This window comes from Tachyglossus aculeatus, chromosome X3, assembly GCF_015852505.1.
Source record: "Tachyglossus aculeatus isolate mTacAcu1 chromosome X3, mTacAcu1.pri, whole genome shotgun sequence".
Lineage (NCBI taxonomy): Eukaryota > Metazoa > Chordata > Mammalia > Monotremata > Tachyglossidae > Tachyglossus > Tachyglossus aculeatus.
Window position 1 is genome coordinate 23,789,716 of NC_052099.1, and position 24,421 is coordinate 23,814,136.

General features: G+C 39.1%; 1 non-coding gene across 1 annotated transcript; it reads right to left on the bottom strand.

Annotated features, from left to right (window-relative positions):
- Nucleotides 1-3,254: 3,254 nt before the first annotated feature.
- On the bottom strand, nt 3,255-3,392 carry LOC119948995. Its single transcript, XR_005457094.1, has one exon. It is a non-coding gene; the product is annotated as a small nucleolar RNA SNORA7 (small nucleolar RNA).
- Between the last annotated feature and the right edge of the window lie 21,029 nt (nt 3,393-24,421).

Consider the following 24,421-nt stretch of genomic DNA (forward strand, 5'->3'; position numbering starts at 1 on the left):
CACAAGATTGCCAACAGCAAGGTCCACTGGAAGCAAAGGAGCACTGGAAGCAAAGTTCACAACATCACAACTCCACTGGACAGAACATGCTAGAAGAATGGATGATGGCAAGATACCTAAGCAGTGGCTATTCAGTAAACAACAAACAGCCCATTTTAAATCCAGAGGGCAGAAGAAATTATATAAAGGTATAGTAAACCACAGCCTTAAACAGTGTGAAAGTAGTGGTATATTACTGTACTGCACAGACTGGCCTCATCTGCGGAAAATGGAAGCAGGGTTACACTTTTTTAAAATGGTATTTGTTAAGTGTTTACTATGTGCCAGGCACTGTGCTAAGCATTGGGGTAGATAAGAGATAATGAGGTTGGGTACAGTCCCTGTCCCACATTGGGATAACAGTCTCAATCCCCATTTTGCAGGTGAGATCATTAAGGCATAGACGAGTTAAATAACTTGTCAGGGTTGGAAACCACATCCTCTGACCCCAGGCCCATGCTCTTTCCACTGTGCCATGCTCCTTCTCTCTTTGAGCATAGACTTTACAAAGACAGAGATGCCAAGAGGCAGGCTCAAAAACTCAAGCAGGCTCCATATGGGATAATCAATCAGTTGTATTCCTAGAATGCTTACTGTGTGCAGAGTACTCAACTAAGCACTTGGGACAGTACAGAGTTGGTAGACACTTGCCCTGCCCACGGTGAGCTTACAGTCTAAAGGGATAAACCCACTTAGCAGCAATCTAGCAAAATGTGTCGGTCACACATAAAACTTTTCAGCTCCACTCACACATATGGTTAGGACCTTAGGGTCTGTAATATATATTGGAAAAGAAAGGACAGTTAGATTTCTCTGTGTGCACGCCCACGCTTGTGTGTGTGCTCACCCCTGAAGTACCACCTTCAAGTTCGAAATGCAAACGAAAATCCAGTTTCAAATATGATCATTTCAATAATCTATTTTCTCTTATTACAAATCATTTGAAGCATAGAGACCCATAAATGATTCATTGTAACAAATACAATTTCAGCAAAAGTGTTCTAAGTTTGGAATGAAGTACAGAAACAAAATAGTCTTCAACCAAATGAAGTCCTTGAACATTGTCTAAAACACTAGGGAAGTTCTTTTGAGATGCATATTAAAAGTTTCCAAGAAAATTACATTTAATTGGAAACAACCTTTATATAAAATACTTGAATTCCAAGAAATTGCAGCATTGTTCATTTTGGAAAGAATGTGATCAACATTGGCATACACAAAAATTGAAAAGCTGAAAACTGGAGATTTTACAGTGGATACTCTTGGGAGGAGGCGTGAATATAATAATCAAAAACATTTTAAAGAGAACACCAGAAAGTGTCTGCATCCTTGCCTTATTAAAGTATGAAGTAGTTGCAGGGCAGATAAACTTTGTTTTCTGAAGTACACCTTTATTTCCTCTGGTACGGGTTAATGTGAAAAACACTAAGCAAGGTTCAAATACAAAGAGTTATTTCTTTAAAGTAGCATGTGATGATTTAGATGCATAATGCTCGCTTATTAAGATTCCCCAAATTCAGGTGGCTAAATCATTATGCTGTTTTCTGACAATTTAGCTCACACAACAAAATCCTCAGCTGTCTCAAAGAACAATGAGAAATACAGTATTACAACCATTTGTGTTATCTCAGGGCAGAAATATAAAAGCCTTTCTCATCTAAAAGGAATCATTTCAGCTGTAGCATTGCAGGGTTGTCTGAGGCTACCATGGCAATATTATCTTAGCCACAGGTATATCCTAGAATGAAAAAGAAACTAGAGGTGAGTGATCCTAAATCAAAATAACTTGCCTCATGCCAAACACGTTCTGGTGGTTTATTCAAAAAGTAGACCCCTATGTTTCTAAATTGTGAGTGCTACCACTGAAACAGGTTGGAAATGATTCTATTACTCTAAATTGGGCATAATCAAAAGTGATGATCACTTTAGATAACATAAAAAGGGCCTTCACAATGCTTTTCAGTAACCAATAAAAGACACAACCCCTCAGGCAAGGAGTTTATAACCTGTCTTTCTACTGGCACCTTCAGAGTGTAGTGGAGAAGGATTATAATACACAAAATTAAGACTGCTAAGAATGCCTGCATACAATATCAATGTAGAGCAGTTGAGTTTTAAAACTAACTGCCTTCTACCACATTTCTCAAGTGTTTCTGACCCAAATGGGGATCTGGACAGGCCAAGCAGAGGGTTGGGGAGAGAAATCGGAATTGACCTTCATCATATCGCCAGTGCATTCTTTCTGCTCTCCAGGAAGCAACCAGAGATATAAATAGATAGTTTCCTAAGAAAGGCCTTTCTGAAATGCCAAAAAGTAGCTTTAGCATGAGAAATGTTGAGACTTTAAAAGGCTGATAGAACCTCTCTACCAACCATTAGATAATGCTATCATCATTGTTCGTTGCAAAATCAAACTCAGAACAGAGTTCTGTGCCTTTAGGTGATTCTGCATTCTTTCTGGTATTACACAATTTGGAGCAAAGCCAGTCACAGCAGCAGTCTAAATTCCTCAGAGCTGGTAACTGATAACTTCCTAATGATTTAACCAGCTTTTTCATATCTGTACAACATGTGAACAGCAGGATTTGATGTTCTATCTAGAGGATGGACAGTGGAGTTGTTCAGAGAGAAAATGATTCCTATCAGATTATGAGGCCTCTGCATCATGCTTCTGTAGTGCCACGGGTGTAAGAGCTGTACTACAAGAGTTCTAACTGTAATCTAAAGGAAAATCCCATTGAGGCCATAATGCCCATTTGGTATCATTAAAAATGGTTCCAGAAAAATGAAATGAATCCAAGTTAGTGATTTTTCCTGGCATTGAAAAGACCTTCAAATCTACATGGGATATGGCGAAGCTGTAGATCGTGATGAAAAGAGTAGGACACCCTAGTATCTGGCTTGTGGATAACTACTAAAATTTCTTCCTGAAAATTGAATTTAAGCCTAAAATTGGAGTAGCTGAAGGAAAGAAAAATGCAGCTTGTCATGGACAAGAATTGTTGTCTTTTGCTGTCGAGTCATGTCCAACCCATGGTGACGCCATGAACACATCTCTCCCAGATTCATCGGCAATAGTTTGGGTAGTGTAACCATGGAGTTTTCTTAGTAAAAATATGGAAGCAGTTTACAATTGCCCCCTTTGGCGCAATAAACCTGAGTTTCCATCCTCAGCTCTCTTCCATGCCGCTACTGCCCAGCACAAGTGAGTTTTGACTTGTAGCAGATTGCCTTCCACTCACTAGCCACTACCCAAGCTAGAAACAGAATAGATATGCCTCTGCTTGACTCTCCCTCCCATAGTTGAGACTCAGAGAGTACTGGAAACTCTCCAGGTGCAACCCTGAGAGGTGATGGACACTGAAGAGTGGAATTATATCTAATAATAATAATTGTATTTGTTAAATTCTTACTATGTGCCAGACACTGTACTAAGCACTGGGGTGGCACAAGCAAATGAGGTTGGACACAGGTCCTGCCCCACATGGGGCTCACAGACTCAAACCCCATTTTACAGATGAGGTGACAGTCACAGAGAAATGAAAGGATTTGCTCAAGGCCACACAGCAGACAGGTGGTAGAGCTAGAATTAGAACCCATTAACTTCTGGACTCCCATGCCCATGCTCTATCCACTTTACCATGCTGCTTTCATACCTAGACATCCCTCAAGGGCCTAGCAGACTAAACTTCCAGTCAACCTCACATATGTCATGCTAGAACATAACATAGCAATGTAAAGTTAGTTAATGTAATTGGAGATCTTGGTTTGGGTGGGGTGGTCACTTATTCTAAAATTACAGCCAACCACTGAGAAAACCTCCATCAGGGCCCACTGACATGCTTCTTTTAACTGGGTGATGAGAGAAAATACTGCAGCCAAAATGGTAGTGATCAAGCTTTTCCCTCCAATCCTGCTTTCTCTCAGAGGCAGCAGCAGCTGGAACGGTTTTTCCCCAAATGAAATGAAGAGGTTTCCTAGGGAGCCACCAGGAAGTGACCATGCTGTGCAAGCAGCTTCCAAGTAAATTCCAGTAAAGGCCACTGCATTGATAACCTCAGAAGTCAAATTACGCTACCACTGTCAACCTCCATTGTCCAAGCAGGCAAGAAGGTGAGAGCAGATGGAAGCCGTAAGTCTCCCTTTTTCCATTCACTTCTCTCTTCTCTGTAACCACCTTCCCCTCTAATCTTTCCTTATCTCTATCACCCTCCCTTTCCTTCCTCCTTTCTGCCTCTGCCTTTCCATTTCTCCCCTTCATTTTCTCTCTCCACTGGCTCCTACTTTTTTGATCCTTCCCTTTTCTGGGTCCTGTCCCCTTTTGGGTTATTATCTGCTTACATTTAGCTATTTCTATGAACATGATCATTTCCAACTAATTACTGAAGTATTTTGGGAAAGAATCTACTGAGATGTCCAGGCAAAAAGGCCAATAAAATTAAAATGGTGATGAAAGGTGCTCTAATTCCAGACATTATCAATAGCCTGAGCCTAATGAAGCAAACTTCTGAGATATGTTGGCATGTGTTTTAGATTCATATTTGAAATGCTGACATATGACTCATTGGTTTTGTACTAATGCTCTGACAGCACATCCTTTTATAGGAAAAGCACATTTTGGTGAATCATCTAGTCTGTTTTGAAAACTATTCTTATAAATTCCCAAGGTGAGTTACATAGTGAATGACGGTCCTAGTGCATTTTGAAAGCTATAACTGAAAGTCTGAGCTTTGATTACTGTGGAACAGACAGTACATTTCAAAAATCAAAACTCAAAATTAAAAATGTACAACCTTTTTAAATAACAAAAACACTCGTATGTAAACTTGAATATGGGAATCAATCAGCACAAAGTAGGATTTGGAGAAAAGAGTTACAGAGGGAGAAGCAGCAAGGCTTAGTGGATAGAGCAAGGGCTTGGAAGTCAGAAGGACCTGGATTCTAATCTTCTCTCTGCCAGTTGCCCGCTGAGTGACCTTGGGCAAGTTACTTAACTTCTCCATGCCTGGTATCTTATCTTTAAAATGGGGGCATAAGATTTTGAGTCCCAATCTGGGCAGGAATGTATCCAATGCAATTTGCTTAGAACAGTGCCTAGCCTGCAATAAGCACTTAATACAATTATTATTTTCATCATTATTAGTAGCAGTATTATTAAAAGGTCCCCTTTCTATTTTCCTGCATCTCCCTCAAGGTTGGAATCTCTCCACCCCATCCCCGTCCCAGGATGCATAACTCCACCCATTTCCTAACCTTGAAGATGAAGAACAACTGTCCTGTGAAACAAAAATGATATAGGTAAATCAGAGGTCTAGATGTGCTGACACTAAATGAAAACATTTATTAAATCCTGCTTCCTTAAGAATTTTTAGTATTGTGAGGTCGTACTGCAGTAATCTCTCCTATACCGAGCCTAAGAAATTCTTCAACCCAGTAATGTCCTTAGGGAGAAACATTAACTCTTTCAGGCCACTAAGGGACCATTTGATACTGGAAGAAATTGATTAATTTTCCAAAGTACCTTAACTTGTTCCTATTAAGTAAATAGAAAAAATATCAGTTTCTAGCTACCAAAACTCTCTTATGCCTGCCAATTGAAGTAAAATACATTGTGGATAAACCTAAGAGCTAAATAGTGCTTTTTCACTGCAGGGTTGTGTCCGTTATATTGTTCAAATTCCCAAAAACTCCCCACTCCTCATGAACCTCTCATGGTTGCCCATCCAGCTCCATATCAATGTCCTTACCATTGATTTTAAAGCACTCAACTGGCCATCTCCTTCCGTACCTCACTGGTTTCCTACAAACCCAGTCTACACACCTCACTCCTCTATCGCCAACTTACTCACTGTAGATATCATCTCTCTCACTATGGCCCCCTCACCCACATCATCCTTCGGACCTGGAAATCCCTCACCCTTCATATATGACAGAAGACCACTTTCCCCACCTTCAAAGCCTTATTAAAAATCACAACTTCTATAAGAGGTCTTTCCTGATTATACTCTCTTTTCCCCTACTCCTCTGGGTCACCTATGCATTCGGGTTGGAACCCTTTAAGCACTTGATATTCATCCCACCCTCAGCCCCAGAGTCCTTATATACATATCCATAATTTATTTATTAATATTAATGCCTGTATCCCACTCTGGACTGTGAGATCCTTGTTGGCAGGGTACATGTCTACCAACTTTATAGTACTGTTTTCTTCCAAAGTCTCTCCGTGCAAACACAGGAAGAGCTCAGTAAGAACCATTCGGAGCCACAATGTCTCCAAAGGCAGCTGCTAAGAAAATACTGGAGGACAATATGTGACGGAGAAGAGAGAGGAGAAATTAGAATAGATATAAACCTGAAAGTCCAGGATTTAGCACCCATTGAATTCTCTGAGGTCAGTATGTAGTTTTCATATGGAAGGCTGGAAAATGCTGCATGTTACGTGTGTGTGTGTGTGTGTGTGTGTGTGTGTGTGTGTCTGTGTGTGTAATAATAGTAATCATTATAGTAAGCCCTTAAATTCCATTGTTATTATTAGTAATAGTAATAGTAGTAGAAACCATTCAGAATCAGGTCAAAGTGCTGGTTTGCCTTGTCAATGCTCAGAGTTCTTTTAATTTTGTTACAGAATGGATTGGTGGGAGAGGGCCAGATGGAGTGACATCTCTCCCATTTGATTCACGCTCTGCCTGCAACCAATCTGGAGATGAAACATAATAATGATAACAACAATAATAATAGAGGTGTTGGATAAGTCCTTCCTATATGTGAGCACTGTACTAAGAGGTGGGGTAGAAACAAGATAATCCATTTGGACACAGTCTCTGTCACACATGGGCTCACTTTATTGGAGCATTGAGACCGGAGGGCAAAACTTCTACTGTGAGAGCTCTCTTGGGAGGGGAAGCACACTGGCCACAAGCATAAGCACCCCTCTGGACTGGAAGCTCATTGTGGGCAGGAACTGTGTCTGTTTATTGTTATATTGTACTCTCCCAAGCACTTAGTACAGTGCTGTGCACACAGTAAGCACTTAATAAAAGACTGACTGACTGACATTCTGCTCATCCCAGTTTCTCAGCAGCTCCTTCTGGGTTTCTAATTGTTTTTTTCTAAACACTAGTGGTCTGTTGGGCCTCTGACTGATGGCCACAGAGCCACATTCCATACCATACCAGACCAGAGAGATCTCATCTTCCACCAACTAAATGGTCCCAGACAGCAGTTCCCTTAGTGGAGGGCAAACCAAGCTGTTGTCAAGGCCTCTGTACTTGCAGTTCAATGAATCTCAAATCTAGGTCAACATTGAAAAACTCTCCAATTTCTAAAAATCTTTTTTTTTTAGCCCTATGCCTGGGGTAGGGTGAAACAAACGTTAAACACCTCCTTTAAGTAAAATTAGGCCGATTTTAATTCCAATGAAGTCGAAATTGATTTCACTTGAAATTTAAATTTGATTTCTTACTCTTGAATGGACTGCTAATGACAATCCAGGCCAATGCCCCAACACCTAGAGTCACTTAAAAATTATTAGAAAAGTTTCAAGCACACAATGCCATCACTTACCAACCTCAGTTGGGAAGATCTGGGACTGAGTTCATATGGATTCCACGTCAAGAATGAATGAGGTGGTACAAGAGAGAAGAATTCATGGGCTAGAATTACTAATCTAGGTAGACAAATGACCAGATAAGCACCTCAGTTGAGTTCCCTGAAGCTGGCATTTAGTCAAATCTATCTGCAAGCACCTAAATCTGTTCCTTTTCGCAACTCAGGACAAGCTGATTACAAGAAGTTAGATGCAACTTTTCAATTTTCTTTGAAACCGCCAACAAGTGGAAGAACATTTGGGTCCGTCCACATATGGAAGTGCAAACCTAGCCTCCTACTTGTTCTAGAATTACCACATCTCCTACAACACCCAAATGTTCGGTGACTTTTATAACCATGGCCTGGACTGCAACCATAGATTTAGATGAGTGATTTCTCTCCACCCAGATGTATTTATATCCTAGTTAGTAATACATAAAACTTGGGCAATTTACATTGTTCTTCTGTTTTGGACAGGATACTAACTCATGTGGGATCAACAGTAAATACATTTTATAAGGAAGTTAAGGAAATTTCAAATAATTTCTGATTTCCCATGTTAGGAATAAACGTATCACTTTTTAATTAATTTTTTTAAATGATTGGACAGAAGGTGTTCTTTCACTCTAGAGGGTGAAAGAGCTATTTCTCCAATTTCTCACCTTAAATGCAAGCTTGTGGTGGGCAGGGAACTTGTCTACTAACCCTGTTGTAATATACTCTCCCGAGGGCTTACTGCAGTGCAGTGCTCAGCACACAGTAAACACTCAATAAATACCAATGATTGATTGCATTTTCAGGTAGCCAATTATGAGATATGAACATAGGAAGCAGACTTTAAAATTAGTTTGAAATGAGCAGGATCATCAACTGAAAAATGGACGTTCTGTTATTTTATTCTTTTCCACATTTTGCAGACAACTTCATAACAGTGTTTGGAAAATGGTAATGTTAACATTAAACAGAGGAGGGAATCACTGAATTGGATGTCTGGAGCTGCTTTCAAGCAGAATAACAGTCAAACTACCCAGTCAGAGAAAAATCCCATCTACCTTAAAGATGAGCAGAGGAAATCCAGACTAATTTTTAACAAATCTTACTGTAAGGAGATTTTTCTTATTATCTTAAACGTCTCCTGCTTTCAGTTCCAGTCTCTTCCCTCTCTGTTCATTCTAAAGTGAGATGACAATATAGTTGGTGACCATTTCTGGATATGACTCCTTTGTATATTTGTTAAGGCACTTTATTTTCCCTTAAGAATGAACAACTCCAGGTTCAACTAAATTAACTTTTCAACCCTTTATATCATTTTCCATTAAAATGGCTTTGCATTACCTGTCAAAGCAAAACTCAAGAGAAAACTGAGGTAAAGAGAATGATCTGGGGCTGAGGATAAAGAGAGGAATTGATTTCTTTGGAGTTCCTATGGCATCTTTGGTTTTCAGTTAGCACTTCAGAAATGTCCTTTCATTTTCAAACTGTAGCTACAATAATGACCTGAGACTGGCCTTCTAGCCATTCGGGCATGGAGATAGTTTCTGTCACTTCCAATCTTCTGCACGTTTCGTGAGCACTGTCATTGGTCCTGGAAACGTTAATGATTGTTTTTCTTCTTCAAATGTATCTTTTACATGTTGTCTTTCAAGTCCCTGTTTGATTACAGGTTTCATTTTTACAACACAGAGAAGCAGCGTGGCCTAATGGATAGATCATGGACACAGATGTCAGAAGGACCTGGGTTCTAATCCCAGCTCCACCACTTGTCTGCTGTGACCTTAGCCAAGTCACTTAATATCTCTGTGCCTCAGTTACCTCATCTGTAAAATGGGGGTTAAGACTGTGAGCCCCATGTAGGACAAACACTGTGCCCAACCTGATTACGTTGTCTCGACCCCAGTGTTTAGAAAAAGCACCCAGCATATACTGGGTGGTTAATACTTTAAAAGAAAAAAAGTCCCTGTACACCAGCTATGATCTATAACATCAAGTTCAATTGAGAGATTTGTCCGGCACTTGCATTTTCAATGTCCATAACAAGATTCTTGAGACCTTTAATCCCAGAATATTCAAGCGTATTTTAAAAATATCACGAGTAAAATCCATATCCAAGCAATCCATCTTCCTCAAAGGTATGTGTCTTCTATGATAGCTATATATGCATGTGCATTCTATCGATTGCCTCAGCAATTGGACTTGAAGCTAAACATTTGGCACAATTTCAACATTTTCCCTGAGATTAAATACTCTTCATTTCTGATTGATGGAATCATCCCAATTACCCACTCTGAATTTGAATTTGCAGTGAACAGCTCCTTGGTACACAAGAAAAAAAGAATCAATAGCACAAATTCAGTGCCCGTATGCAGAGCATTCAATCAGTAAACAGTATTTTATTGAGTGCTTACTGTTTGCAGAGAACTATACTAAGTACAATAGAGTTGGTAGATATGATCCCTGCCCTCAACAAGTTTACACGCAAGGAGGCAGACATTAAAACAAATTACAGACAGGGAAGCAACTGAGTTCTTGGGAGAGTACAGTAGTTTTACACAAGAACCCTGCTCTCAAAGAATTTACAATATAGAGAAGCAGACAGGCACTAAAACAAATATATTACAGAGAAGATGAAGTAATAGACTACAGTAATTATTTACTGTAATAATAATGATGGTATTTTTTAAGCGCTTACTATGTGCAAAGCACTGTTCTAAGCACTGGGGAGATTACAAGGTGATCAGGTTGTCCCACGTGGGGCTCACAGTTTTAATCCCCATTTTACAGATGAGGTTACTAAGGCACAGAGAAGTTAAGTGGCTTGCCCAAAGTCACACAGCTGACAGTTGGTGGAGCCGGGATTTGAACCCTTGGCCTCTGACTCCAAAGCCCGTGCTCTTTCCACTGAGCCATGCTGCTTGTGGAAATAGATACACAAGTGTACAGAAGTGGCACAGAAGGGCTTTAGAAGCAGACGGGAGTTATCAATTGTAAATCTAAGAGATTAATTAGGGAAGGTCTTCTAGTGGAAGTGTAGATTCCGAAGGGCTTTGAAGATGGAGAGAGTTGTGGTGTTTCACATATGAAGTGGAAGAGAGTTCCAGATAGGAGGAAAGGCAGTGGGAGTGGTGAGAGCAAGACACCAGGGTACGTTAACTTCCAGAGGAACAAAGAAAGCAAGCTAGTCTGTAATGGGATAAGGGGGTGATAAGTAGGAGGGAGAGATTCCTGATAATGCTTTAAAGCCAATGGTCAGTAGTAAAAAACTGGAAAAAAAAAGATTTTCTGTTGTCCCCGGTTCTTGTAGCTCTCTATCACCAGAATGACAATTCTGACTGTCTCTTAATGGTATTCACAGAGACTAGCTATTAACTACCACCTCCACCCTGTTCCACTCACCCTTTGGAGATATTTAGGCCAGAATGCAAGGGATGAAACAGTCAAACTATTAAGCACTTTGCTCACTGTTAGGGGAACAACTGTCTTTTTTCACCATGTGACTTTTACCTGGACACCTGTGTGGGTTATGTAGGCTAATGAGGAGCAGCATACCCTAGTGGATAGAGCACAGGCCTGGGGAAGTCAGAGGACCGGAGTTATAATCCCTACTGTCAACTACCTGCTGTGTGACCTTGGGCAAGTCACTTAACTCCTCTGTGGCTTTGTCACCTCATCTCTAAAATGAGGATAACTGTTCTTCCTTCTTCAATTGAGACCCCGTTTGAGACAGGACTGTGTCTGACCTGATTACCTTGTTTCCACTCCCGGGCTTAGAACAATGCTAGATACATAGTAAGCACTTAAATACCACAAACAAATATCATTATGTAGGATGCCATGGTCATTTGCCAAAAGGAAAGATTCAGCATCTGATGTTAAATGCTCATTTCTAGATCACCATTTTTCTGCACATATGTAATAGAACTAGAAGGTACATCTGAAACAGAACATGAAGGTCAGCCAGTTCCTTCTCTGAGAAACCAGGCTTACCCCTACAACCCTTGAGAACTCTTGGGGATGAAAGGAAAGCAGAATAAGGGCTTGAATTGGGAAAAACATTTTGCTCCTCTATGTATTTCAGAGACCATATTGCTACCACCTCCCTGGAGGTAAAAGAGGCAACGCACCTTCTGATTTGATCATTTCCTTTCACAGACCGCCTCATGCCTGGTTTTTCATGAACCTAACTTTTGTCTGGGTTCTGTACCTTTACCAATATAGAAAATCACAGCCACAAGCATTCGCTGAATGTCAGCCTAGTTACACTGAGGTTTAGGTTCACAAGCAATAAAATCTTGGGTTTCTTTTGGTTGGAAGGTCACAAATACAACTTGGTAAAACTGGCAAGAAATAGCTTTTAAAAACATGTCCTCAAGAATTACTGAGCACAATTCACTATTGTTAGTACTAAAAAGGACTTACAACAAAGTATTGAACACAATCACTATTAGAGTGTCTTAAAATCCATTGTAAGACCAAAGTTCAGGAATATGAGTAGCAAATGTTGCACAAAAATTTACCTAAGTTGCACAAAAATGGATGTGGTTTTTTAAAATCTAAAATGCATAATTCAAGAGGGAATATAAAGTTTGATTATTAGGATCAAAATAGAGTTCAAATTATCGTAAATTTCAGGTTTTATTTTCATTTCTAAGATTCATATTTACATAGTTTCCTCCTCTGCATGGTATATGTGTCTTGTAATATTGCTATTTTCCTTCACTGATAAATCATGTAAGGGAACAAACAGAAGTTCAAACCACTGCTTCTCCTGGTACAAAGCTTCTGGTTTCTTAAAATAACCCAGTCTGCACTTTGCTCCTTTAATGCCAACTTAATCACTGTGTCTTGATCTCATCTATCTATGACCACTATTATTTTTGCCACTCTCAAAGCCTTACTAAAATCATGTCTCCTCCAAGAGGCCTTTTCTAATTACGTCCTCTTCTCCCCTACGCCACCCCTTCCTTTCTGCATCACCTATGGACTTGGAACTGAATCCTTTGACATCTTGATATTTACTCCACCCTCACTCCTCAGTACTTATGCATTTATCCATAATCTATTTACATTAATGTGCATTGTCCCTTTTAGACTACATGTACCTCATGGGCAGGGACTGTGCCTGCCAACTCTCCCAAGAGCTTAATATAATCGCTCTTCCTACGTCAGTGCTCAATAAATATAACTGATTGATAAACAGCCTTGCTAAACTAGGGTATTGAACTCCAGAAACATAACAAAGCTTTACAATATCACACCTTGATTTCGGTAAGAGGATTATACTGGAGTGAGAAAAAATGATCACAAACACACAATTGATCCTGGGAACCAGTTTCTCAATGAAACGTCTGACATATAGAGAGGATGGAGAGAAAATGCTGCAGAATAAAAGAAATATGGCACAGTTTAAAATATCAAACCTGAGAGATCACATTCCCAAAATCTGTGTTAACTAGAGTCCACTGATTGTGCAGATATATACATTTCATCCCACAAATGTGCTATATTAACTTTAGTAGACAGCAACAGAATTAAAATTCATAAAAACTCACTTCAGCAATAAAAATGGTAACTTTTAAAAACTGAATATTTAGTGTCCTAGTTAACTAATTTAAAAACTATGGGAGTTAGAATACTTACTGGCCTTCAAGTAACTCTTCCTCTGGATCAAATTACTGTGCTGAGCCTTAGGGTGGAGTCAGATAATCACAGCCAACATAAGGCCCGTTCCACACAAGGCTCACCTGCTAGGAGGTGGTGAGAACAGGTATCTTATTCCCATTTCCCAGATGAGGAAACACAGGTCTCAGAAAGGTTAAGTGACTTGTCCAAAGTCACTCAGCAGGTCAGTGACAGTGGTTCTCCAGATATCCAGTCCCTGGTTCTTTCCACTAGGCCATGAAAAAATGGTTAAATTGACAAACCCAAACAATGCCTAAGAATAGGAGGAATGCAGGAGAGTTCTCACACAGTCAAAATAATCTGCTGAACACATCCTCTTTTCAAAGCACTGTACTAAACTTGTGGGAGAGTTCAGTAGAGTAAAATTGACACCATTCTAGAGCTACCCATCATTTATCACAAGTACCTATTTTGGAGAGATTTTTTTTCTCTATGCACTGCATCTTGTCTCGAGTATATGTTTTTACCTCACAACAACTCTTTACAGTTTTGAAATGAGTGAGCTGCTATTATAATTAAAAAAAGGTATTTCTTTTCATGAAACAGGGATCCACAATTTCCATATAGTTTACACATAAAGGGGGAAACTGAAGGTCCAATAAAACTGTACAAAAAGATGGTGCAAATGAATTGAGTAGCCTAGTTATTCCTGCAATATCAGAAATTGGTCAACAAATCTCACTGAAACATCCAAAGTGGATGTTGAGATGGGAGACACTGAAGTGATTACAAATTTTCATGATAAAGTTCAATTCTCAGACATGTACCTACTCTGTAAAATAATGAAAAAACAAAACAACCTTAAAAAAAACAAAAAAGCACTCCTATTGGAGGGAATACCCTGAAATCACAAACCAAATCTGTACGAAACCTGTCTGGTTTTGCTGATAAGAATCTTACCCGAAGCATGTCTGGATAAAGTTTTATATTTTAAAATTAAAATTACCATTTAATTAGGGGTAGTACTTTTCTCTTTTGGGTCCTAGTAATCTTAATGTTTATGACTGAAAGAGTTTGATTTCCCACAGAGCTTTCTTGGTGCTAATAAATGAATGATTTTATCTATCAAACGTGTGCGTATGTCTCGGGTTAAAAAAAACAAGTATTTTATCACTAATCTTTTATTTTTCGTCACTTTTTTATTAATGGAAAAAAATCGGCACAACTGTGAATTACTGTAAATTTTCACTGTACTTTAGGATCATGACGGGAAAAAAAATCAAACTGATAGAACAGCTAATGACAGAAGTATAGAACCTTAAAGCTAAAAAAGACCTTGAGAGTTATTTACCCTAGTCCCCCTTTTGGAGGTGAGTTCTATTGTATTTTTAGGTTATTCTAGTCTTAAATATCACCAGAGGTAGAGCTTTCTCCACCTTCTTTGGCAGCAGGTAAGCGTGTTTCTGTCAGAAAGTTCTTCCTTATGTTTAACCAATCTGGTTGTTCTGTGCTGCATGGAAATGAAGAACATCTGGAGAGCCCTCCCCAAACTATCCTCTTTGTCCTTGAAGACAGCATTAAATCACCCCCATATTTATTTTTTTGTAGGCTAAATGACCCCAATACCATTAGCTTTTCCTCAAAGGTACAGTTATCCATGCCTTGAATCATTTTTGTTGCTCTTCAATGGACCCTAACAATGGTTTCCTGACAGACTACTAATAAGTACAAAAACTGAATGTGGGTGGATGACAGATATAATGTATGGCAGCACACTGTTGGAAAGGATAGTGTAAATCTAGGTGGACCAGGAGGCAACTTCGGGTAGATGAGGTGGCCTCAGGCAGTTTGACTGTTATAAAGCCTATATCCTAAATTTCATTCAAGTGATGGGAGATGAATCCTATTCTGATGGGTAAAATCCTTAGTAAGTTTGCAGCAGTGACATAATTCTTTTGGAATGTATGCTAGCTAGTGGTGGGTAGAAGTCTCCCAGTGTTTAATAGCAATTCTTTTTAGTAGTATAGTAGTAATGGTATTTATTAAAAGCTAAATGTATGCAGAACACTGTACTATTAGGAGTTCATCGTGTGCAGGGTAGTGTACTACTACTAATCATAACTGTGGTATTCGTTAAGTGCTTATTATGTGCCAGGCACTTTATTAAGCACTGCAGTAGATGAGAGGTAATTGGATTGGCCCCAGTCCCTGTCCCACAAAGGGCTCACCATCTTAATCCTCTTTTTAATTGAGGCATAGAGAAGTGACTTGACCAAGGTCACACAGAAACCAGTGGCAGTGCTGGAATTAGAACTCAGGTCCTTTAAACTCCCCAGGCAAGTCCATTAGGCCATGCTGCTTTAAGAGCTTACTGGGTGCAGAGATCTGCACTAACACAGGGAGAGAGAGAGAGAGATAACACAGAGGTGGTAATTAAACATGGTGCTTGTCCCTCAGGGGCTTAGTAAATTAGGTCCTTGTGCAGGGAGGGGTAGGAATAACTACTTCAAACAACTAGGGGCTCTAAGTTAATGGCTGTAGTGGCTGCAGCAATTGACTCCCTCTCCACTAACAGTGGGGAAAAAAATCAGTGTTTTTCCACAAATGCCAGAAACAACTTTAAGCATTAGGAGACAAGTAATTTGAGGTAAGTTTATGGGCCAAGAAATATGTTTCTATGCTTTTGCAGGGCAGAGCAAAGAACAGCTGAGGGATAATATGCCAGTGTCTTGCCATTACAGCTTTTACAGTTATATTTTAAAGATGATTCTAAAGTAAAAGCCTGATCCTGTATTTGTTATATGTATTACTTTAAGATAATGTTACTCTGAGGAAAATACTTAAAACCAAATCCTATTAACATACAGTGAAAATCTTGTATCCAATGTGCAATCTGCCTTTGTTGCCTCTTTTGCAGTTCACAAATGAAATATGGAGTAGGCAAACATCTGCCCTGCTATCACTACAGTATTTTCAACTCTATCACTACAGTATTTTCAACTCTATCTTTGGTATTTGTATTCACACTTGTTTGGTAGGTATCTCTGTGGTTGAAAGGTTGATACTGTACATGATAAATGATACTTCTTTCTAAGCACTTGGAAAAGTTATTGAGATGCTACTATTTACACTGCCCTTCATACTTAAACAGATGATGTATGCAAAGTTTGGTACAAAGCTAGGAAACAACAGACTGAGAAAAATCTTGTGTCAGCAGGACGTGAAAACAGTAACTAATAGAAGCATAAGAGTGCTGGGATAGAAGGCTTGACGAAGGGTTTAAGTCACCTAGAAAGCAATTAATGACAAACTGGAAATCCACTAGAGAACATTTCAACAATAGAAATGGAAAAAATATATAAATTCCAATGGCTTAAGGGACCTCAGGTTATTTCAGCATGAGGATACAAAAAGGATTCATTATAGAGAAAGAACTATAAAGGCACATCCTTTTGAAGTAACTCAAACTTACACAAACCCTAATCAAGTAATGGTTTTTCAGTATGCCAAGTAAGCCAAGGCACCCAATACAATTAATGACAGTCTGAGACAGGAAAAAAAAACCAACAAAAACAAACTAAGCCTGAGGCTTAAAAAAGAAACATGACATTGTCCTTCAAATAAGAAAAAGACTGATTCCCACTAGTCAAAACTAGATGGACTAGACTAACTTAAGTTACATGTTTAAACATATCTTTTGTAAATGCAATGCCCTCTATCCAGTGGGCACTAAAAATGCCCCAATATTCAAAATAAATTTCTAATAGTAATGATTATGGTGTTCGTTAAGTGCTTACTATGTGCCAAGTACTGTTCTAAGTGCTGGGGAAGATACATGTTAATCAGATTTGACACAGTCCCTGTCCCACATGGGGCCCACACTCTTAATCCCCATTTTACAGATGAGGTAACTGAGGCACACAGGAGTGAAGTGACTTGCTCTAGTTGTCACACCAGACAAGTAGCAGAGCTGGTATTAGAACCCAGGTCCTTCTGATTCCCAAGCCCATGCTCTACCAACTAAGTCATGCTGTTTCTCAATTTCCGAAGAGTTTTGACATTCAGAAGGAGAGGGGTCCCAATATAGTTCATTCATTCAATTGTATTTATTGAGCGCTTACTGTGTGCACAGCACTGTACTAAGTGCTTGGGAGGGACAAGTTGGCAACATATAGAGACGGTCCCTACCCAACAGCGGGCTCACAGTCTAGAAGGGGGAGACAGACAACAAAGCAAAACATATTAACAAAATAAAATAAATAGAATAAATATGTGCAAGTAAAATAGAGTAATAAATATGTACAAACATATATACAGGTGCTGTGGGGAGGGGAAGGAGGCAAGGCAGGGGGATGGGGAGGGGGAATATCGTTAGCAGTATTTATCAAATACTGAACTTTCAATCAATGGTATTTATTGAGCACTTTGTGAAAAGCACTGTACCTTAGTACAGCTTAGGAGAATTCAATGAGTACCGGTATACCTGATCCCTTCATGATCCCTTCTCTATAGACATTTATAGTCTAATGGACTAGATAAAATTTATTAAGTAATGCCACTGACAGGTATTTGGGTATGCTTTTAAGAAAAATCAGACTTCTTTTTCCCTGCATAATTCTGAAGTCTCCCACATACTTCGTACACCACTGTGGCTAGATTAAGTGCTCAATAAATACTACCAATTGATGCAAATGCAAGAAGATGTGAATTACTTGTGCTGTAATGAAAATAACTTTTTCTATTGGTCCAAAATCCCAAACAATTGGCACTCAGGTCTTCATAATAAGGTATATAAACAAAGCTAGCCCTATTCTAGGCCCGTTCCCGTGGATAGCTGCTTTTTTAAATTGTCCCTTTGACCACGGGCTGATACTTTTTTCACAGTGAACCATCCCACCTCTGATTGCTTCCACAAATAAGATGACCTTCTTTCTCAGTCCAGAAATCAATAATTAGGTATCCCTGCTTTAATAGGCATGCCGCAAATCAGTGGTTTAGCAATGCTGCCACCCTAATGCTTCCTCTCCATTGGAATTAGTTGCAATGACCGACTTCTCAATTCCGCTGGTATGACTGTTCCACAACCTCATGGTGTAACTTCCTATTGGATGGTAAATGGAAGGCTTGAAGCTGAAATTGGTTTGGAGCATGAATTAAACATCTGGTCCAAAATAATTCCAGCACTGGAACGCAAAATATCACAACTGCTTATACCAACAATAAAAGGTACGCCATGGGGAAATCAGGCCCCCTATGAGGTTTGGATACAACTACATTAAATAAATTGTAATGGATACAACAAGTAGCCATTAGAGTTTTCCTTCTTCCAATGGGATACCAGTGAAAACCTCTTCATTACTGAGGTAGATGGACTATTTTTCCTGCTGGTGTCCTTACAGTAAACTTGCATTATTGAAAAAAAAATGCTGGAAGAAAATTCAAGGAAGCTCTCCAACTTCCATGCTTTCATCCGCTGTAGCATTTTTCAGAAGCAATCTGTTCTAAAATTATGAATGAAAAAGTCTCAATGAAAAACCATGAGGTCAGCTTGAGTTCCCATTAAATATGTGTTTATTTTTGTCTCCAAAACAGTTCTTCTAAATATTTTGAAGCTCAGGTTGCTAAAAATGTGATTCCTGCCTATGTCTTTACAAACCATGTGGGTTCATAAATATACAGTTAAATACTTCATAATTCTAATGTTCTATCTAGATGACATTGCAAGAGATTCAGAAGTTCCATACAATCACAAAATTTAGCTCTGGAAGAGTGATGAGTTCTACTCAATGCTGAACTGAACTGTGGAAAAATAAAGCCCATGTACTTATGTTCTTTTATTATTTAAAGAAAGATCTTGGTTGATAACAATGAGAAGCAGTGTGGCCTAGTTATAATCTCAGCTCTGCCACTTGCCTGCTGTGTTACCTTAACTTCTCTGTACCTCAGTTTTCTTATCTGCAAAATGGGAATTCAATAACCTCTCTCCCTCTTAGATTGTGAGCCCTATGTGGGGCAGGGACTGTGTATCTTCCCCAGTAATTAGAACCATGGCTGACGTAGAAAATGCTTAACTAATATCATCATCATTATTATTTTTCTCTAGACTCTAAGCTCATAATGGCCAGGGAACATGTCTGCTAATTTATCTTTTACTATACTCCCCCAAACACTTAGAACAGTGGTCTGCACATAGCATTCAATAAATACCATTGATTGACTGTAAACCAGAAGGAATTTATCATGTTATTTTTCCAGTACCCTGATCATACAGTTCACTAGAAAGTACTAAATTTTATTTTCATAGTGACTATTCCTTGTATGGAAGATCAAGTAATGTTTCAATAATAATCATAGTGGAAAATTCATTTTTCCAGAATTGCTGTTGGTATTTTTAAGGTTGCTGGAATTTTAATTTATTATTTTCTATCTTCCTCTCTTAGGGTGCTCCTGCTCTGGCTTTGTATTCAGAAACTGCCTGGGCTGATGGGGAGCGAGGCACCCATGTTCAATTTTCTCCTTACGTGGCCCAACTGAGAAAATTATTATTGCAATTTTGGTAGACAGTCTACCAGAATGCTTGATGATTCAACCTTGCCATGTTAAGGACAGTTCTGAAGTAACACCAACTAAATTGCTCAAGTTTGACATCATGCCTGCAGTAGATATAGAAGCCTGGAGACAGGAGAGTGAAAGCAAACAGGACAGATTGGATTGCCTCAGAAGTGGAAGCCAGGGGACTCTATCTCTATTCTTAGATAAAAAAAAATTTACTCTTTAGAGGGCATGAACTCCTTTGCTTCCAAGAATATGCTCCCCACTCTGACTTTTCTGTGGGAATTTTATTTTTTGAGGGAGGTGTTTCTGAAAGTGGTAGGCATGGAGCAGTTGCCTTCTTGCTTAAGAATTTGGGTGATTCACATCCCTGTGATGCACTTCTGTACACACCCTGTATCACTTACCCACTATCTGTAAAGCATTTTAGTGTCTGTCTCTCTCACTAGATTCAAAGTTCTGGAGGGCAGGCATGTGTCCTAACTCTGTTGTAATTCCCTAAACTGTCAATATAGTGTTTGAAAAATCCTATTAATTGACAATGGCTACGTGGATCTCTTAATAGATAAGCCAAGAGGTGAACTCAGTTCACATTAAGTGTCTTCTGTGTGCACAGTACTTAAACTGAGCACAGTACTTTAACAAACTGTGTTAATTATAGTTAACAGAACTTGATTATAGTTTGATCGAGTCATAACTTCTTCATGACTCAGTTTTCTCAACTGTGAAATGGGGATCCAGTATCTGTTCTTCTCCCTACTTAGATTGTGAGTCCCTATGGGACAGGGACTGTGTCACCTTGAGTAACTTGTATCTACCCCAGCACTTAGAACAGTGCTTGAAACACAGTAAGCACTTAGCAAATATCATTTAAAAATTCTAGAATTTCCAGAGGTGCTTTTTCTAGAAAGTGAACCTCACCATCACAGCTAATAACCCTAGGATGTTTTTGCTTCCAGAATGCAACAAGATGGCAACACAAATAATCTTGTTTGTGCTCAGTCTCTCTCTTCCCTTTAAGGAGAAAAGTCTCCAGATTCTCTTTGTGCTCTGAGTCCCGGTGAAGCTCAAGCAGATGAATGTGTATTGCTAGTAGTCTGTGACAGACTGCAATTCACCCTGTTCACGCTGCCTCCTCTCATGTGACAGAGGGGTAACTTAAATCCCTATGGACAGTTGGGAAACATTTTTAGTAGGAGAATAAAAGCCTGACTAAATATACCACTTTATGTTTCAAAAATCCTTAAAGATCAGATGGGGATGGAAACAGGCTAGAACCTTTTGAATTGACTTGGAAAATTATTTCAGCCTGATGATTTGAACTCCCACCACTTAACCGTTCTCTACCAACTGCAGGCCTTATAAACCTGCCTACTGCCACCTATTTGCTACATTTGGTGCTTTTTCTCACCACTTTTACGGCCTGGATGAAGGTAAAATCCAATGCAGTACCAAACTGTTCCCCTTATTTAAGACATCATATTTCCAATCAATGCAGATCACTGAACCAGATTGGGTTTTGCCCATCACAGTTTGGTGACTCTGCTTATTTATCCTTATTTTCTTTATTTCCTGAACTGGGCTTGGTTCACAAAAGCAGTTAACTTTCCCACTGTAAAAACAAATGTCTAAGAGGAGAAACCCAATCAAGTGGAACAAAACAAGACTTTACAAAGAAGAGAAAGCAGAAAAGCATTTGAAGATGGATGAAGAGGTGAGAACACAGAAATGGAGTTATAGGGCACTCCCTTTGGTGAATCACCACGGCTTAAAAAGTGATCAATATTTTTTGTAAGCATTCCCACCTTTTTTATTTTAAATCAACTCAATCACTTTATGTTCACTCAGAAAACAATTCAAATGGAATAAGGTACTCTGGAGGAATTGCAAATACTAGTATTCTCATTCTTCCCCTCCCCACCCCCAACCCTGTACTCTAAAGTGCCAAGAGCATAATTTGATTTAATTTCTCCAGGGATTGCATTTATGGTGATAAAATAGAGAAATTTCCCAAGATCTTCAGGCAAAGTGTGCAGCTAAATGTTTGAATCACTCAGGTTTCTGTAAACTCACACAGATTTGGTGTCTCCTGAGAAAGATCAATGACTATAATAGCAATGATACAAAATCACTACAATATTACAAATTAACACATGCTTTAGATCACAAACAACTAGTGCCAAAAGCAACCATACAGACAAATAATACATACATTCAGCAAGAAGCAAAATAGCTCTTTAGTACTTCATTAAACAGCTCCAGACAGCAACTGTGTGGAACAACTGTAAACGCCTACAGTTTGCCTCAAGGACTTTTTAAAATGCTCCTGCTCAATCACTAGTATTTGCTTTCCTTCCAGAACTTTGGGGACTATTATGTCTCCAAACTCACAAAGAACTTCCCAAGCAGAGATATTTTATTTTCATTGAACTTCTGTCACATCCCGTTGAGAAGGTTAACAGAAACATCGAAGTTGTGATTACTACCTTTCAGGGGAATAGTGCCAAAGTGGATCTCCTCCAGTTTGTACTCTTTTAAAAAAAAAAAAAAGTGTCTGTACCTTGGCACTGAACTAAATGAGGTGAAGCCAATCTGTAGAAATCAGTTTCTAATCCTGCCTGATGGACAGTTATGACACACAGACACTGAGCATACATTTTGAGAGAAAAGATGGTCAACAATGGACCACCTCTAATGAAACTGAAGAAAAAAAACTATGCTGAAGAAAAATTTTGAGAAGCATCATTCAAAGGTGGGATTCATTTTCTTACAAAGAGCTACGAGAGATCATTTCCTTTGGGGGAAACTAATTTGATGACCAGATCTAATTATCTGATTATGTATAAAGCAAAAACATTCTGAACACCGCAGACTGCTGATTCTCACCATCACTGAGTTTGCACAGTGTAGTGGCTATATGACAGCCTACAGTAAAACACAACAATAGAGATACCTCAATAAAACTACTTCTACATAAACTCTGTTTCCTGGAAGTTTATCATTTAATAGAGCAGGCATGCAGTCATAGATAGTGTCAGGCAGAGGAAACAAGACGGAAAATATAGGTAAACTGATAGCACAAATAACAAAAAATGAATTAGGGAATAAATAGGTCAATAAATCTTTAAAGTATTCAAGATGACTAATGGGATGATCTAACAAGAGGTGGGGAATAGGGAATGTCTCATGTGAGGATGTTTGTGGGGGTTTTTTTGGAGGGCTTTGAGAGGTGGGGAGAGATGTGATTTGGGTAGATTCAAGCAGGTGGAGGGGGAAGAAAAGCAAAAAAATCCCATCTGAGGAGAAGCACATATGCAACTGGTTAGAGACAAAAGACTCTAGAGCAGGCAACAAGTGACCATGAACTGGGGTGTAAAGAAATAGAGTGAGGAGTGAGGGGAAAGCAAATGGAGAATTCTGAATCCAATGGTCAGAACAGAGAGAAATGGTTAAGGCTGTGTTTAGGTCTGCTGTAATCTCCAAGGTACTTAATTCTATGTCTTGCACAGAATAGCATCTCAATAAATATTACTCGATTAGCCCAGAACTGGGAGACAGAATTTGAGAGTGTAACCAGTTAGTTAGCTGTTATCAGTCTCAGAAAGAACCAAAAATTCCATTTGGCACCAGGTTAGTGAAGACGTACGGAGGTGTTGATTTATCAGTAAAGCCTTTTCAAATTTTACTAAAATATTGGGTATGTCACAGAGCACATTGTTTTAAGGTGGTATTGGCACAGAAGTCAGGACAAATCAGAGATAAAGGTGATGTGAATGACTGGAGAAAGAAGAGTGAAGGAGAAGCCAAAGAACAAAATAATTGCAGTCACCTGGGGAAGAGGAGAGATAAGGATAGAAACTGTGGAGCAAAAAGAGAATGATGGGCCCCCAGGACTCTTAGCCTTCCCAAATAAACAATAATAATAATAATATTTGTTAAGTGTTTATGTGTGAAGAAATGTGTAAATCACTGGGATAAATACAATGTAATCAGTGGGCACAGTTCAGATCCCACATGGGGCTTAGTCTAAGAAAGAGGATGAACAGGTATTTTAATCCCCGTTTTTAAACAGATGAGTATACTTGGGCACAGAGATGTTAAGTACCCTACTCTAGGTCACACAGAAGGCAAATCCTGATGATTAGTACTGTGTTCTTTCCACTAGGCCTTTACAAGAGGGGGTTGACACAGAGTAAAGCAATTTCAGTTTTATGTAGTGCAGTATAACATGTCATTTTCCCCTTATTTCAATTCTCCATTTCTTGATGCTCTGCCTGTGACCTGATGCCTGGAAAATGGCTTAGCCTGTTTCAAGGAGCTAGGGAGGTTCTGCCAAGAAGGGAGACCATAAAATGGGTGCTAGTTTTGGCAACTTGACAGTCTAAGATACAAGATTTTTGAATACCGAACTAAATTATTCTTTTAATTAGTATCCTTTGTGAGTGCTAGAACAGAAAGGGTGGACCCTTTTTTGTTTTGAAACTTCCTTCCTTTCCTTTGAGAACAATCAGCTATTATTCATCCACTCTAATGTTGCTTACCTCCCTGTGAAAACTATTTTTATATATTGCTTTTCTACAAGCATCCTCAACTTCCTGTAAATACAGCAAAAACAAAAGAGAAA